Here is a 16,919-nt window from a genome sequence, read left to right on the forward strand (position 1 = left end):
TTGACTAATTGGTATACATCAAATTACTGTATCAGTCCTTAAGTCAGAAACGACTTTATGAGCTTGGTTGAGACCATAACATAAGGGAATTTATGGTATTTTTGCCATTTTCTTAACTATGTTAAGTAAATGTGTCTTTACCATCACATCATCGAATATATGTAAAAAATAAAACTTAAATGATAAATCAGTGCTTGTAAAACATTTTGCGGTTTCACATGTAATCTAATTTATCTTGAAACTTAAAGAGATTTTTACTTTCAAGATGAATTATAGTCATTTACGTATCTAAATTTCTGATACATCAATCTACCCTGGCTTGGAATATAAGCTTATTTAAGTAAATGCCATATATCAAAACTTTTTAATAGTGATCATTAAGACTGTCCAACATTCTTAGAAATGTTTAATTGTAGGATGCTTTTGTAATTTATACATAATTTATTGGCAAAAACAAAAAAATATGGTGCTGGTAATGACTGTGCTGGTAATGACATTTTTGTCAAAAAAACTAGCCCTCTTTCCTAAGATGATGACTAAGCAAGTGTAGCTAGCTTTCTACATGTACACCATTTTAACTATTAAAGCGACAAAAATGTTTAAAAATACAGAAATACAACACATATGGTAATGACGCATAATAAGTGTACATGCCCAACACAAAGAATAAAGAGTAGATTTACTTACTTTTCTGGACATCAAGGCATCAGTCTTTCAGCTTGAAATCCATGTGCTCCACTATGTCATAGGTTACCATGGCTACCAAATAATCTTTTGATGAAAAACAGTGGGAAAGTCCCTTTATGCAGTACTTGTTGGTAATGACAGCTTAACCATGGGACAGGTAGAAATTACGCAAAATAAAGTACAAAATGCATATATATGCTTAATCTGTGCATGTTGTTTAATAGTTCAAGTAACATTTAATTCATATACATATTTTTTGTTACTAATTTGTGATAAATAATGTTTGAAATATGGCACAACATGTGAAAACTCTTGTGAAGGACAACAACAAATCACTGATGTTGTACCACAAAACACCAATAAAATGTGGTAAAATTATTAGTAAGAGCTGCCATAAAGAAGTCTAGGCTTGTTTTTGTTTATACTAATTAATGGTACTCAAATTTATTAGATTTGATTAGTTTTTAATAAAATTACACCCTGGGGACATGAATAGGCCCGAATTCTGGGAAATACCATTTTACGATTTGCGATCTGAGCGAACACGACGTACTTCTGAACTGATTCAGATGCTCTTAACACACAGCGCACCATCAAAAAATCTGGTAAGATAATCGGTGCAACCCAAAGACGATCAGGACTCTACCTAGGATTTTCGTAAGGGGGGAAATCGGCCCAAATTCAGCATGAATATCTTGTGGTTTGTACCCAGCTTAAAGTGTTTCCAAACTGATTCAGCTTTATCATTGACAAGCTACATTTCACTATGAATACATTGTGTGACACGAAACAACATTGCTGCATTTATACACTATCATGTGCATGTAGCTTTACAGCTTGGCAAACTAAAGAGAAATAAAATAGGATAGCACAATGTGTTTTGGTAAAGATTTGGTTTCTAGTGGATTTAGGCAGGTCATTTATTTTTTAAGTTGAATCAATTTGAATTTACACTTAACTTGACCAGTGAGGAGTTGCTTTGAATTATAAGTTAAATTAGCTGAAGTTATTTATTATTTATAATTTTATAATTTATACTTCTCACTGGTCAAGAAAGTTTAAATTAATTTTAAATTCAAGTTGATTTAACTTTCAAATTTTGTGCAACAAGAATTTTTTTAAAAGTGCACAAACTAGGTCCTTTGTTTCATTTAGCACACCGGTTTAAGCTGGACTTTCCAGCATGTACCTTTACATCTTCTTTGACATGAGTTCTGAATACTACATTCCCAGAAGACAAGAGCTCTGTTGGTCATCATCTGCTCAGGGCAGAGCCGAAAAGAGGGTCTGAAAACATAAGATGGTGGCAGCTGAAACAACAGGGCCCTGGGGACGTCTGGTCCAAGGCTGCCCAAAATACAACAGCTGGGATAATAGCAGCGTCTCTGTACCTGAGAGAGAGGTGCACATCTGTGAAAAGAAAACGGTAGACTCTATATCCAGACCCAGAGCAAACAAGACAGCGACGGCCCTGGGGTTCAATCTGAGCTGTAATTGGAAGGAAAACTTACATCCTTTGTGTGTCAGTTGAAGAAGCAGTGATAATAAGCTAATTGAAGATTTCAGTTCCGCAGAGGAAGGATTTTTGAGATAGAGACATTATATTTGGTTGATCCACAAGAAAACACAGGCTTTGTTAAATGTGCCTAATAGTGTCATTTAAAATCTGTTTACAAAGAATACCCACAATGCATTTCATTAAGCCAAAGACCATTGGCACTGAATCTTAACCGAGTTAGATTGACACAGCAGTATATATAATTAAAAGTAGAAATGCTGTTAGCCTAACTATATTTTAGTAGCATATCAGCAGTTTTATAAACAGTGTTGCTTTTCCAGTAACAAGCTATTTTTTCCAACAAGTAGCAGTGTAGCGTGACAAAATGCTACATGGCTGGTTTTGGCATGTTGTAGTGCTTACACAGCTTTACAGCCGACTGAACCGAGTTGCTAATCAAAGCAATCTCATACTATGTCTGTCTTACATGTAGTGTACATTTTATCAAGAACGGGTGCAAAATATTGATTCATTTGAATCCTTACTCAGTTGTGTTTTCCCTGACCAGCATTTTATTTAGATAACATTTCTGTTTACCCCTACAATTTTAAGTGGTTTTTTTTTTAAGCTTTGATTGTGTTTACAGTGCGCAATATAATATGTGTTCATGTTTCATGTGCAAAAAAATGCAGTATTTTTACTTATTTGTATAGTGCTCTATAGGGCCTGATGTCTTCCTTGTCCTACGAAGTCCCTCCTTCAGAAATACGTAACGAGTTCTGATTGTGTAGTTTGTTTAGTGTGTGTGATTCAACAGCAGCTTAGTTTAGCAAAGCTGGTGACTGACATATTCCTGTGGGCGGAGTTTAGTCAAAAAAAAAAAAAACTTTTTTAGTAACGTCATTAAAGCAGGAAGTAAAGGGTTGTAGTCCAAACTGGTCATTCACTGTAGGCTTTGAAATGGGAATTCTGTTAAAGAAAATATATCGCCTGGCAGTGAACTTTGATTTTTAGAATTTTACAGGTATTATTTATGGCAACATTACACAATAACTTAAGTGAAACAAATGGGATCAGGAAGAACGTGACCTTTAAATGTCTTCGGATGTGAAGCGATGGGTTTTTGTGACGTCGCGGGTCAGCTTTTCTAACCTTAAAGGAATATTCCATTTTCTTAAAAGAAAAATCCAGATAATTTACTCACCACCATGTCATCCAAAATCTTGATGTCTTTCTTTGTTCAGTTGAGAAGAAATTATGTTTTTTGAGGAAAACATTGCAGGATTTTTCTCATTTTAATGGACTTTAATAGAGCCCAACATTTAATACTTAACTCAACACTTAACAGTTTTTTCAATGGCGTTTCAAAGGTCTATAAACGATCCCAAACGAGGCATAAGGGTCTTTTCTAGCAATACGATTGTCATTTTTGACAAGAAAAATAAAAAATATGCTCTTTTAAACCACAACTTCTCGTCTAGATCCGGTCCAGCGTGACCTAACGTAAATGCGTAGTGACGTAGGGAGGTCACGTGTTACATATATAAAACGCACATTTGCGGACCATTGTAAACAATAAACTGACACAAAGACATTAATTAGTATCAGTTGACATACAACAACGTAGGAACAGTCCTCTTTCAACACACTTGTAAACACTGGGGCGGAGTTTCGCGTTCGTGCTCTGTGACCTCTTGACGTCATGACGTATTGCGTGGGGTCAGCTGGTGCATCACGATCGGATCTACATGACGAGAAGTTGTGCTTTAAAAGTGTATATTTGTTATTTTTATTGTCAAAAATAACAATCGTTTCGCTAGATAAGACCCTTTTGCCTCGTTTGGGATCGTTTAGAGTCCTTTGAAACTCCGTTGAAAAAAAAAGTTAAGTGTTGAGTTAAGTACTAAATGTTGGGCTCTATTAAAGTCCATAAATCTTGCAATGTTTTCCTCAAAAAACATAATTTCTTCTCGACTGAACAAAGATAGACATCAACATTTTGGATGACATGGTGGTGAGTAAATTATCTGGATTTTTCTTTTAAGAAAATTGACTAATCCTTTAACTCTCTCATTAGCATGCATGGCCAAAGTTAATTGTGCAAAAATTTACGAATATCATAAAAAATAAGGCATATCAGACAAAAATATATGAATGTGGTTTTACGAATTAATATGAAATAGTCACCTTGTAAAATACAAACAAAATGTATGAGATAACATTGGGAATACAAAAAAAATAAAAATAAAGTTCCCTAATATTGCAATTTTATTGCATTAATATATCTCTTAACATTTCTTAACAATTCTTGCATTTTCTTTGGTGTGTGTTTTGGTTCCACCGCAGCTGGAGATGAAAGAGTCATTGAATTGAATTTCCTTCGAGTCTGCAGGTCAGGTTGCAAGTACTTAGGACCACCTACAAATTTGCTAAACCTGCCAATATATGACATTTATACTTTGAAACTTTGTTTATTTTCTCTCTCTGTAAGCCCAAAGTCCCCGGGTGTCAGGTTGCAAGGGTGTGGAATGTCTTCACGGGGTATGAAAAAGAAACTCCAACAGCAGAGACCTGAGAAATATGTTGACATTCTTCCTCGGTGTGCAGTTACAAAAACATCAAAAATTTACACTCTATTGCAGCATTTCGACAGTCCTCTGAGAAACACTTTTTACAGAGGGAAAAGTTTCTGCATAAAAGTTTTCTTGATTCAGTTTGAATGTCATGTTTTTGTTTGGTCTATGGAATTGGGCAAAGAAACAAATATGTTTGTGAACTAACATCCTCTGCAGCACTTCAGTTTCAGAGAAGAACTTACTAAAATGTTTTGAATCATTTCATTTGAAAACTTGTAAAAGAATACATTTCATAAATGATTCCCTAGGCAGATGTTCCAGCTGGAAATTCAGGTGTTCTTTTTAAAGTTTTTTTTTTTTTTTAATAAAAAAAGGTGTTAATTACTAAAAAAATTCTGTCGCATTTGTGTAACAATATGTTTTCATGCTAAAATCTGTAAAGGTATTCATTTCAACCATTTTCATTCCTGTTTAATGTTTCAGTGATCAAATAAGGCTGGATTTACATTTTAGATCTTGATTCCCAATTCCGATTTGTTTTGATGTTTTAAAATCGACTTGTGCCTGACTTGCTAAGCGGAGCCGGAATCCTCCATTGCACTGCTAAGGATAGTCATATGATCGTGGGTGGTGTCCCCCTGTGTTGACGTCATTCGCCAATGCCGCTTTTCAATAACATATGGGAATATCTGATTTGTCCACTTACATTGCAGACGCGAATGCATGTATGTGATTCATATCTTATTTATTTTCACATATAAATGAGGCCTGAAATTTATCTGAGAATATTGAAAACTATGCACTTTTTCCTGCTTACACGTTCATGGCTCATATCGATCCATGCCACGAGAGAAAAAAAATCTAAATTGCGTCACTTCAAACGTGCAGCGTAAATGCTGCCTAAATCTTCCAATAATCTTTTTTAACTGAAAACCCAGGTCACATAAGACATGCTGTTTCTGCATATCCCACGTTAACTTGCGTACCTAGAGTAGTATTATATGCTTCAAATATCCAAAGAGTCTTTAGTTTTATCAGATTTATAAAAGACAGATCAGCCGTATCAATTCTTTCTGATTATAGCCGACCCCCTCGGACGTACCGTGGGCGGAGCAAGTCACAAGCAAGCAACATACACAAAACATTATCCAACTATCTCTGGACAACTTATGATTCACTACATGTTCGTTATATGCACTGATTGAGAACAAAACACAGCAGTTTTTCTTACCATTGTGACTCATGACCTGGTTGGGATCACCCCATTTCAACAAAATCCAGCATTAAACAAACACACGCACATCTCCGGTCCTACTCCGGATAAACAAACAGTATCCATTGTTTCCATAATGCTGGGTTCTTTGTGAAGGTACACAAGCTTAAATTTCCCTCACAAACAACAAAACACATCTCTGGTGACGTTGATTTCATGTCAGCTCTTGGTTGGTGTGTGCGTGTGTTATTCCGGTTAAACTTCCACTGAACTACCTGCACTGAAATTGCCTATTAAAAAATAAAGCAAGATTGTTACGTAATGTCACAATTTATAATGCACAATTAGCTTTAACCCCCCCCCCCAAGTAATTTTTTGGGTGATTTACTTTTTTTCTACATAAAATCATTGTACATAATGCAAAGCCCATTACCTGAAAATATAACCTTGATATCTTTAATATTGACTGAGTAATGGCATGTAAAAATTTAAATCAATATGAAATCAAACTTTTATGCTTCTTATTTCATAACTAACATATATAAATTAAACCTGAATTTCACAGACATGGTCATATGCGTGTTTTAACCCTCAGTGCCCATATTAAGTTATGCAGTTAGCTTGCAGCCATTATGAAAACATTCCACATCACTGAAGACAAATATCCATGCAAACAGCTCCTGTTTTCTGACCGTGTTTGCAACAGACAAATACAACAGAAACCAGGTACCATTTTTCACTTTAACTCATATTGCAATAAGCATGCAGACATTCTGCTACAACCATGTCCAATACGTGTTCTGAATTTCAAGACTTTTTCCGTCTTAAAGTGCGTGCCTTTCATGGCACGAAGATGGGGGAAGAATGCTATTATCCGCTTATGACCTCGCTTTTCTGCCACGTCAGGATCAGAATTTCGAGAGCAGTGAAACGCATTTCCCTCGACAGATGTACATTAATGGGTGTTCATGGTGCCAGTAAAGCTCTCTTTAAGCCCAGCTGGATTTGAAGAGGAAAATGCTTCTATTAATTAGCCAAATTACACAGTTCAATCATATGAAGCTTTTTATTGGTGTTCGGTGCTGTGATGGCATGCTGGGAAAGTGGAAGAACTCAATGAGAGGTCTTGACCTTAAGTGTTCTGGAACCAAACAGCTCCAGCTAAAAATATAATATATCATAATAGTACAAGACAAAATTTAGTATTATAGATAAAATTCTAGTATTAATAGATAATTATCCTAGCAATGACATGGAAGGTCCATTTTGATTCCCCAAAGAAGCTTTTAGTAATTTATTTCCTTTTAAAGGTTTGATGAACCACAAACATAAAGATAGTTTTGTGCATTTACAGTTCTGTAAATGTCAAATTATTATACAGCCTGACAATAGTCTTGCTTAGCCAGACCTTTAAACTGATTGTCTGGGAACAATGACCGCTTTAAATGCCCAACAGGCCATATGACTGACCAATATATTTAGCTTTGTGCCGTTTCATGTTTAGGGGTGAGCAAAAATTGAAAGTTAAATGTGCCATATGCCTCAGACGTTTAGCCAACAGACCCTGGGCGTGATGTCTGAGGCTGAGTTTAGCCCAACAAAGACCATTTATTTTATGAGTGTTTCTTTTTTTAGTGTTTTGTTTTAGCAGCATCTAGCAGTGAGATTGCAAATTGTAACCAATGGCTCAGTCCACATCTCACCCCTCTCTGGCCCTGTCCCAAATGACACACTCTGGACTTGAGGATCAGGAGGATCACTTTGATAACATCATGTATTGCAGACTTTAGGGACCCTTGACCCGAGTCCATGAGGGTGCACCGGAGTCATATTTTTGGCACAGAGGCCTGAAGTGTACTCATCAGCGCCCCCTTGACGCAGTCTTTGACTAAGCTCACCCTGCTGCAGGCTTCACGCACTTTAGCAACCCAGAAGTCCTTGCGAAAGAGCAATCAACGGCTCAGTCCACATCTCCCCCTCTCTGTCCCTGTCCCAAATGGCACCCTCCGGACTTGTGGACTTCTACAGAGTCTCTACACTTTGATAACATCATCTATTGCAGAGTTTAGGGACCCTTGGCGCGAATCCATGAGGGTGCACCGGAGTCATAGTTTCGGCACAGAGGCCTGAAGTGTACTCATCAGCGCCCCCTTGATGCAGTCTTTGGCTAAGCTTGCACTGCTGCAGGCTTCACGACCCTTTACCAACCCAGAAGTCCTTGCGAAAGAGCAATCAACGGCTCAGTCCACATCTCCCCCTCTCTTGCCCTGTCCCAAATGGCACCCTCCGGACTTGTGGACTTCTACAGGGTCTACACTTTGATAACATCATGTATTGCAAACTTTAGGGACCCTTGACCCGAGTCCATGAGGGTGCACCGGAGTCATATTTTTGGCACAGAGGCCTGAAGTGTACTCATCAGCGCCCCCTTGACAAAGTCTTTGACTAAGCTTGCACTGCTGCAGGCTTCACGCACTTTAGTAACCCAGAAGTCCTTGCGAAAGAGCAGTCAATGGCTCACTTTACATCTCACCCCTCTCTGGCCCGTCCCAAATAGCACCCTCCGGACTTGTGGAGTTCAACAGAGTCCACACTTTGATGACATCATGTACTGCAGACTTTAGGGACCCTTGACGTGAGTCCATGAGGGTGCACCGGAGTCGTATTTTTGGGATAGAGGCTCTGAAGTGTGCTCATCAGCGCCCACACTGTTGCAGGCTTCAGGCACTTTACCAACCCAGAACTCCTTTGCGAAATAGCAATCAGACGACAGATGGGAGGAGTTCACTTTGATGGGTAACTTCTCTTCCTTTTTTCCACTTGACGCTCGGGTCTGTCCCAAAATACAACTCCGGTGCACCCTCGTGGACTCGCGTCAAAGGTCTGCACTACATGATGTCATCAAAGTGCCCGGATTGTGCCATTTGGGACAGGGCCAGACTCAAACGTCATGCTGGAAATAAGAAAATAAGTTTCGCAAGTTCTTTCGCAAGGACTTTTGGGTTGGTAAAGTGCGTGAACCCTGCAGCAGTGCGGGCTTCGCCGAAGACTGCATCAAGGTTGCAAAGGGGACGCTGATGAGCACACTTTGAACCATAAAAATGACAGATGGAACACCCTACGGACTTGAAGACTAAGCGAGCAGGCGCAATTTAAGGCCACGAGACCAAAAGTCCACATGAAGTGCGCCATTTGGCACAGGGCCTCTTTCGAAGCACATAGAGAAGCTACGGTAGCACCACAGGACAAACGTGTTATCATCTGAGACAACATGGTACGAAACGCAATCTGTAGAGCAGCTTGACCTGTGGTAATAGAAACTGCTCATTCTAAAGTAATAAAAACATAACAATTCATTATGTGCGGTCTTTATAGACCACTGAAAACATAGTTATGTTTATTATATCACATTTCTGTCAACTGATCTTCCTAAAATCCCACCACACCTTGAAAAAACATACAATCCGTATTTTTTAATTTTCTTTGAAATGGTAAGGGATTTGATGTTACACAAATACAAAATTTGCAGAATGAGAAAGAAATAGTCAGCTTTTAATTATGTATCAGGTGATTAATCAAATTAAAGTGAATTTGTGACATTGCAGTGGATTTGTAAAGCTCCTTTGTTCTGCTGAACATCCTCAAAGTCCACTGTATAACTTTAGAGGTACACAAATGATTTTGTTCAGTAACAACTACAAAATTAAACCACACTGGCATGTGATTACAAAAGAATAGAAAAAGAAAAAAAATCTCAGTCTTTGGTGAAAAAATATCACAGGAGGTCGGTGGAGTTTGTCCACATTGGTCACGCTTCTGCCATCTCTAAATTGTAATTATAGGGTTGTCAGGATGGAGTCAAACCCTTGAGATGGTCCAAAAAAATAACTGAAGGCAATTCTAATGATATTAATCAGAGGGAACCAACATCTTAACCCTCTTCTCAAATGTTCTCCCGTATTCACTGTGAATCAAGACATGTGGGAATGAAACATCACCGGATTTTACACAGGACAGCGGATCTCCCATATTAGGTGTGGGTTTCATGAACAGGTGCTTATAGCTCGGCACAAAAAGGAGAGTAGATGCTACGCTGTCCTTGAAATGCTCTCTTCATACCTATACATGTATCATCAGACCATTCAACTGCGTAATCTTATCAGAAACAGCTGTCGCCTGAGAATCTGGTATGATTTTCTTCAGGCAGAACATGATAATAAAACAAGTTCACATGAGCAACGTAGTCATATATCAGTAGAAATGAGATTCGGCCATCGGCAAGGCCATGGTGACCATGATGATTGCTTTGTTATAGGATTGTTACTGTATCAAAAAAAACAGTAAAGCATCTCAAGGCTATTCTGGTGATGTCAACACCTCTTGTCCAATCAGAAAATCAGGTTGCATGAATTACTTTTTATTCTGTTAGTCAAACACTTTCTTGTGATGCAAAAGCCACATAGTTGGATGCTCATTACTGATATTAAAAAATAAAGAAAACCGATACATACACACGACACAAACAACACAAGCAATGCAAGTATGATATTGCACGCTACTGAATACTTTTGAACATAGTATTGTTTGCATACTTTTCAGATAAAAACCTAAAGAGCTGTAAAGTGTTGGTTGTTTGTCTGGGAAATCTGTTCACACACACAATCATTCCAAAGCCACCATCCTGAAGAATCAAATCCACGTGAAAGAAACATGACAGATACAATTATATCAATAACAGTATATGTGTAATAACATAATTGCTAGAAAAAACGAAGATTAGTAGTGCAGTCCAGACTTAAAATATACCCAAAAGTCATTGCGAGGCTTGATCTGATCCAGTTTGTAACTCTTTACTCTGGAGGGTAGATTGCACTCATGGAGTGATTTCCAGATTTTATTTTAAATTGGCTCAAACTCAGACGAAAAACTAGGGATGCGAGTTAAGGATTGAGATTGCTAAAACGTAATTAAAGGGGTGCAATGGATTTTTGAGAGTTTGATATGAGGAAAGCTTTCTCACTGGATTTATAGTTTTGTTACTTAACAGCATGATAACATCTACATTTAGAGTTTAAAGAGGCTTTTATGACAGCAGGGGCCAAGGAGATTTGGGGTAATGACACAACTGACTATGAGTCGTGTATCATATATGTAACTAAATACCAAAAACCAAACAAGTGTAGCATGAAAATATACAGTACAGCATAAATCTGTTAGAGATTCAAAACAGTGAATAACACAAATGCTGACAAATTGTAAAGTGATTTCATTCGTATTCATAGCTACACATACACTAGAATGTTGTTGCATAAGTCATTCGTTGCTGATCTGCATTTCAATCAATTTAGAAATTACAAAAAACTTTATATTGTTTATAGGTATATGTGCTAATAGCATTTACATAACATGATATAGACATTTTAATGTAAAATATTCATATTGATTCATACAAAAAGCCACCTTGTCATATACATACGAATTGTAATGAGATTTGGTTGGATCTCTAATCCAAGTACAGTACACAAATGTAGCTGTGCTGTAAGTATGTGTAAAAAAACTAATGAGACCATGGTGCTCGTGTGGAGGAAGGGGGATCAACTCTGTCCTGTTATTGACTACGTTTAAATGCCATCAATATTCGGGTTATGGTCAGGTTAAGGTCACTATTCGGGTTTCTGAAATATTTGTAATAACCTGTTTACATGTGTGAGCAGAGAGAGTTACTCCTGTATACATGGAATTTGTAATCAATAGGCTTTATGCCCAGCTGCACTACTTCCTGAACTTTAGCCAGCTCCTTGTTTCCTGTCTGCCATTATTGGACAAACTGATTAATCCAAGTGTGCCTGACCTCAGTAGTCACAAACAAACTGATTAATCCAGGTGTGCCTGACCTCAGTAGCCACAACAACAATAATCAGACACACTTGGATTAATCAGTTTGTCCAATAATGGCAGACAGGAAACAAGGAGCTGGCTGAAGTTCAGGAAGTAGTGCAGCTGGGCATAAAGCCTATTGGCAATATCCCGATGTAAACAGCAAGACACGGTTAGCGTCTGGACGTATGGACAACCTTAAGACGCAATATGCGTCATTTCCAATTCTTCTTTCTGTTTCCAAAGACAACAACAGCAGCAGCAGCACATGGATGATGAATAGTTCAGGGCAGATTACCGAATGGTTTCGTCCTCGCTCCTGTGCTGCGTCTCGCCATGTTTACCTCTACTCCTTTACTTCCGGTATACTGTGTGCAGGTTTTTGGCGTATACAAGAAGTTCGTCTACTCAAAAGACCAAGATTCCTTGCGATTTGAACATGCAACGAAACACAAATCAATGTTCCTTTTGATAGGGATATGCCAATACGCGCTTACATGACCAAAATTTTGTGTTAGAAAAGGGGTTACCCCAGGTATCATATTCAGGTTTTTAAAAACAGGAATATAAGCATATTCGTGTTTTTGCCGGTGTTTACATGGCCGTGCTAATATTCCGGTTTTGTGTTATTGGCTGCATTTAAATGTAGTCACTGTTGAAAATATATTTCAATGTTCTTAATGTTTTGAAGATTTTAAGAGCCTGTCTGGGTTCGTGCATCTGCTGCTCTGTATTTCTGCTAGTGCAGTCAACTTCATTTGTCTTAATTTATTAACCCTCAGTGGCGTTCTGTTGTGTCGCTTTTTTAATCATAGTGCTGTGCAAAAGTTGCATGCTATCTTTTTCTTGTCATTATCGTGCAATAGATCCCATTTGGTGTTATAGACTGCCCTCTGTAGAAGATTAAAACTCAAAAGTTTGTTATTTATTGCAGGGTGCAACAGAAAAAGTATAAAAATACTTTCCTTTATTTTCCTTTAGTGTGCACAAACAAAAGACATGAAGTAAAACAAATCTTTCATGACATATCTACTGTAGTACAACCAAGAATGTGAAGTCTTGTTCTTAATTTTTAATGCAAATCAGGAAGATTACAAACCCCATTTACCTGTACTTCCCTTATGAAGATTAACCATGGTTTTACTACAGTTAAAAGAAAAAACATGGTTACTATAGTAAAACCACGTTAACCACAAAAAACATGGTTTTGACAAACACGGTTTTCAAAAACCACAGTTAAACCATGGTAAGTGTATTAAACCATGGTTTTACTAATAAAATTCAATTCAACAAAAAACCATGCTTACTACACTTTACCACAATAAAACCATGGTAAATTTGGTTAATTTTCGTAAGGGTTGAGCACACACACACACACACACACACACACACACACACACACACACACACACACACACACACACACACACACACACACACACACACACACATTCTGGTTTCCATGTTTTGTGGGGACACTTCCATAGACGTAATGTATTTTATACCATACAAACTGTATATTCTATTCCCCTTACCTTACGCCAGTCCCTAACCTAAACCATCACAGAAACCCTTCTACTACTTTACATTTTCAAGAAACATCATTTTGTTTGGTTTATAAGCTTGTTTCCTCATGGGGACATCAAAATGTCCCCACAAGGTCACAAAAACACGTGTATTCCTATCTTTATGGGGACAATTGGTCCCCACAACATGATAATTACCAGGCACAAACACACACAGTAAAATTTTATTGCTGCCTTAAGTATAGACATTTGGAGAATTGTTGAAAAATAGAGTAAGAGTAACAAAAGAAATAAAGAATTACAAAAACTAACAATTTGAATAATAAATAACCCATATTGGTAATGCACTGTAAAAAAGCAAAAGCTGCTCTACTTAAAAAACAATGTAATTTAATGTGTTACACCTAACAAGAACAAAACATTTTCAACATTTTCAATTTTTAGCAGTAAGCAATTGAAGTAACTTTTTATTTGATCCAACTTTAACTTTTGCAGCTTGAGAGTGTCGTTGGAGTTACAGTAAATCATCCTCAGGTTCCTTTATAAGGTTGAAAGGAAAGAAACTGTTTTAAGAAGCAAAGCTGACGTGAACTTGTAACCTATAATATAGATTTACAACTTTATTGTTTATTAAACACAAATACGACTGCATTACTGTAATAGCTAACAAAATTTGAATTTATTGCTATTACAACTGATGTTTTTTTATGTTCCCTCTTTTCATACCATTTTCTATAATTATTATGGCTTTTATTACTGTTTTTCTTTTATATCATGTTCTCTTGTAAATGGATTCTGCCATCAAACAGTTATTTCTGAATGGGCCCGAAACAAAAGCTTTGTGCCGTCAATATCATTATCTTATTTTTGACGGAGGTAGCGTTTAGCGGCTTTTGCATCTGAGCCAGGGCCAGCATCAAGGGGTGGCATACGCAGGCCGTGCCCTCCCAAACAGGTTGTTGTGCCCCCCTACACAATTTAATATATATCAAGAATAATTAAAATAAATTAAACATTGAATGTTTCATGACTTTTAATGTAATCAAATAAGGAAAATATAACTGTAACTGAATATTGAACTTTTAACACATAAATAAAAATAGTTTTATGACTAAAAAAATTGTAAGTATGATTTCAATACAAGGTATTTAAAATGACTATTTTATATTGACAAGTGATAAGTTTCTGTGACTTATATATTAAATATATAAAATTAAATAAGTTAAAAATTGCTTAATTATTTTGATGAGTTAATGTCAAAACATCAGTTGCCACGCCATCAACTTTGAACTGATTCACTTTACACCATGACTTTAGATAAGGCATTTATAGTTAAATTTTCTAAAAAAAATGTTTTTTGTCGGCTTCTATCTAAAACAAAGGTTACAGTTTGAGAAAGGATTACAAGTTTTCAAGAGCAATGGTTGACAGTTGAGTGTTTTTGGAAATCTTTGTTTTAAAGGTTTGGTGTCTCTATAATGGAATACAAATTACAGACTAGTAATGTAGTAATAAATGTACATAGACACATTCTATGGCACTTACTAGGAACTATCACAATCTAATTGAGGGTCAACTTTTGTCAAAATAGCAAATCAGAGTGTTTTAAAAAGAGAATAAAAGAGTAAAAAGAGTCACAATTGAAACGTAATGCCAGTCTGTGAAGCAGAACATTTTTTACTTTTACAACCAAAGTATTCAGACTCCCATCTATGCTGCACTCATGTCTGCAGAGATCCAAATCTGAGGATGATTAGTCACGCTCACATTTCCATTCAAGAGCCATTTTCACACACAGAGCTTTGCATTAAAAGGAAACGCGTGCCCCCTGCGCATTATACAGTTGCAAGAGAAGAAGAGTTATTCCTGACACAGCTTCTGTGTCTGAAAGAGAACAAAATTAGCATTCAGCCACTAGATAAAATGTAAATTTGGGACTAAGCCATCTTCATAATACTGTAATTAGTATTTCACACACATCCCCTTCTGATGAGATAATGCATTTATTAAGATATCTGTATTGTCCGGTGGTAGGCAGTGATTCAGAGCGGCGCAGTTCATTTTCATTTTAAGGATTTTTTTTAAACCAACTTCAGCACTCTAGAATTAAGGGAAGAAATTACTGAGAGGGGTTTTTAATACTCATAAAATTAATATTTCCTTAGGCCACATTTTTTATATTGTACTTTTAAACGTACTATATTGTCAACACTATAAAGGGCTCATTATAGTTGTGCATACGTCCTATGGCGTAGCCATGACGGCATAGAAAACGCGTCGGTTTTTATATATACTTCTGCATTGTCGTCCGCGTCAACGTGCAAACACACATCCAGACCACTGGTAGGCAGTATCCAGGTGTGTAACCACAGTAGCAGCGCGACCGTCAATAAATAAACAGCTTGGCCAGTTTAACTCAAAAACGAAAAAGAAACATCAGCTGGCTGTGTATGTTTTGAGATGACCAGTAGTGATGGAAGTAAATAAACAGCGACTTTTGTTGCAGTTTCAGCTAAATCACTTCTTAACATGGCCCGTCTTTGTTCTCATAGTCGCAAATGGAAATTAGCAGTCTTTTTTACCTGACGGGAGAGGTTCTAGTGGACCAATCACAGTGCTTGCGTTCCGCGTAGAACTGACGCACTGTTAAAAATTTGTCGAGGTGCACATTAGGCTACGCAGAGGCTAACGGATAACCTACATCATGACTATAAATTGACCTTAAGTCTTATAATTCTGTTGTGAATGGCACAAAATTATGTTTATCTTTAATAATAAGTGAAACTATATTTACAGTAATGAAATGAAAAGTTAGTACACTTCATGGCAGCTCATTCAAGTCGAATAATCGTCGGAATAATGCTCGCGGAGATATTTGCGCATGTTTGTTAAGCGACTAAGCAAATTTGCTTTGCAGGACTTTGGTATCGTTGGACTTTGCAATTATTCAGGACTCCAAGGAAACAAGTTGCATGAAAATATGACGACGGCAGACAAAGTTATAGGCATGTAAAACATTCGTCTGACCACTAGGTGGTGCTGCGATGAAACTGTGCATGCACCCTCAGTTCCAAATTGTCATCACATGTTCCAAGTGTCATGTCAACAGGCGTAATTTTGGCAAAGATACAGCCTCAAATCCGTTTTTGGCGCTCTACGTAAAATTAGTTGACGCAGTATACAACAACGGATTGGTACAGTATATCGAAATTCTTTTAATAACGTTTTGCCTTGAATGTCTCTAGATGCGACAGACTGATTTTCATGGGAATCGTAGAAAGCTCTAAGACGAGTTCGAAAAATCAGGTTTTATGAAATATTCAAAATGGCTGAATTTTTTTCATCAAAGATGAAAAATGACGTCAACGGTGCAATCCAATCATCATGAGCAAAGGATTCAGAGGAAAAAAAATGACGGGTCAGAAGTTAAAAGCAAAAACGTAAGTGAAACTATGAACTATACCATGAACTTTACCTGTACTATTCCTTTCTTGTTTGTGGACAATGGCTTTTTAGAGTAAGGGGATTTTAAGCAACCTATC

Source organism: Paramisgurnus dabryanus, chromosome 8 (assembly GCF_030506205.2).
Source record: "Paramisgurnus dabryanus chromosome 8, PD_genome_1.1, whole genome shotgun sequence".
NCBI lineage: Eukaryota > Metazoa > Chordata > Actinopteri > Cypriniformes > Cobitidae > Paramisgurnus > Paramisgurnus dabryanus.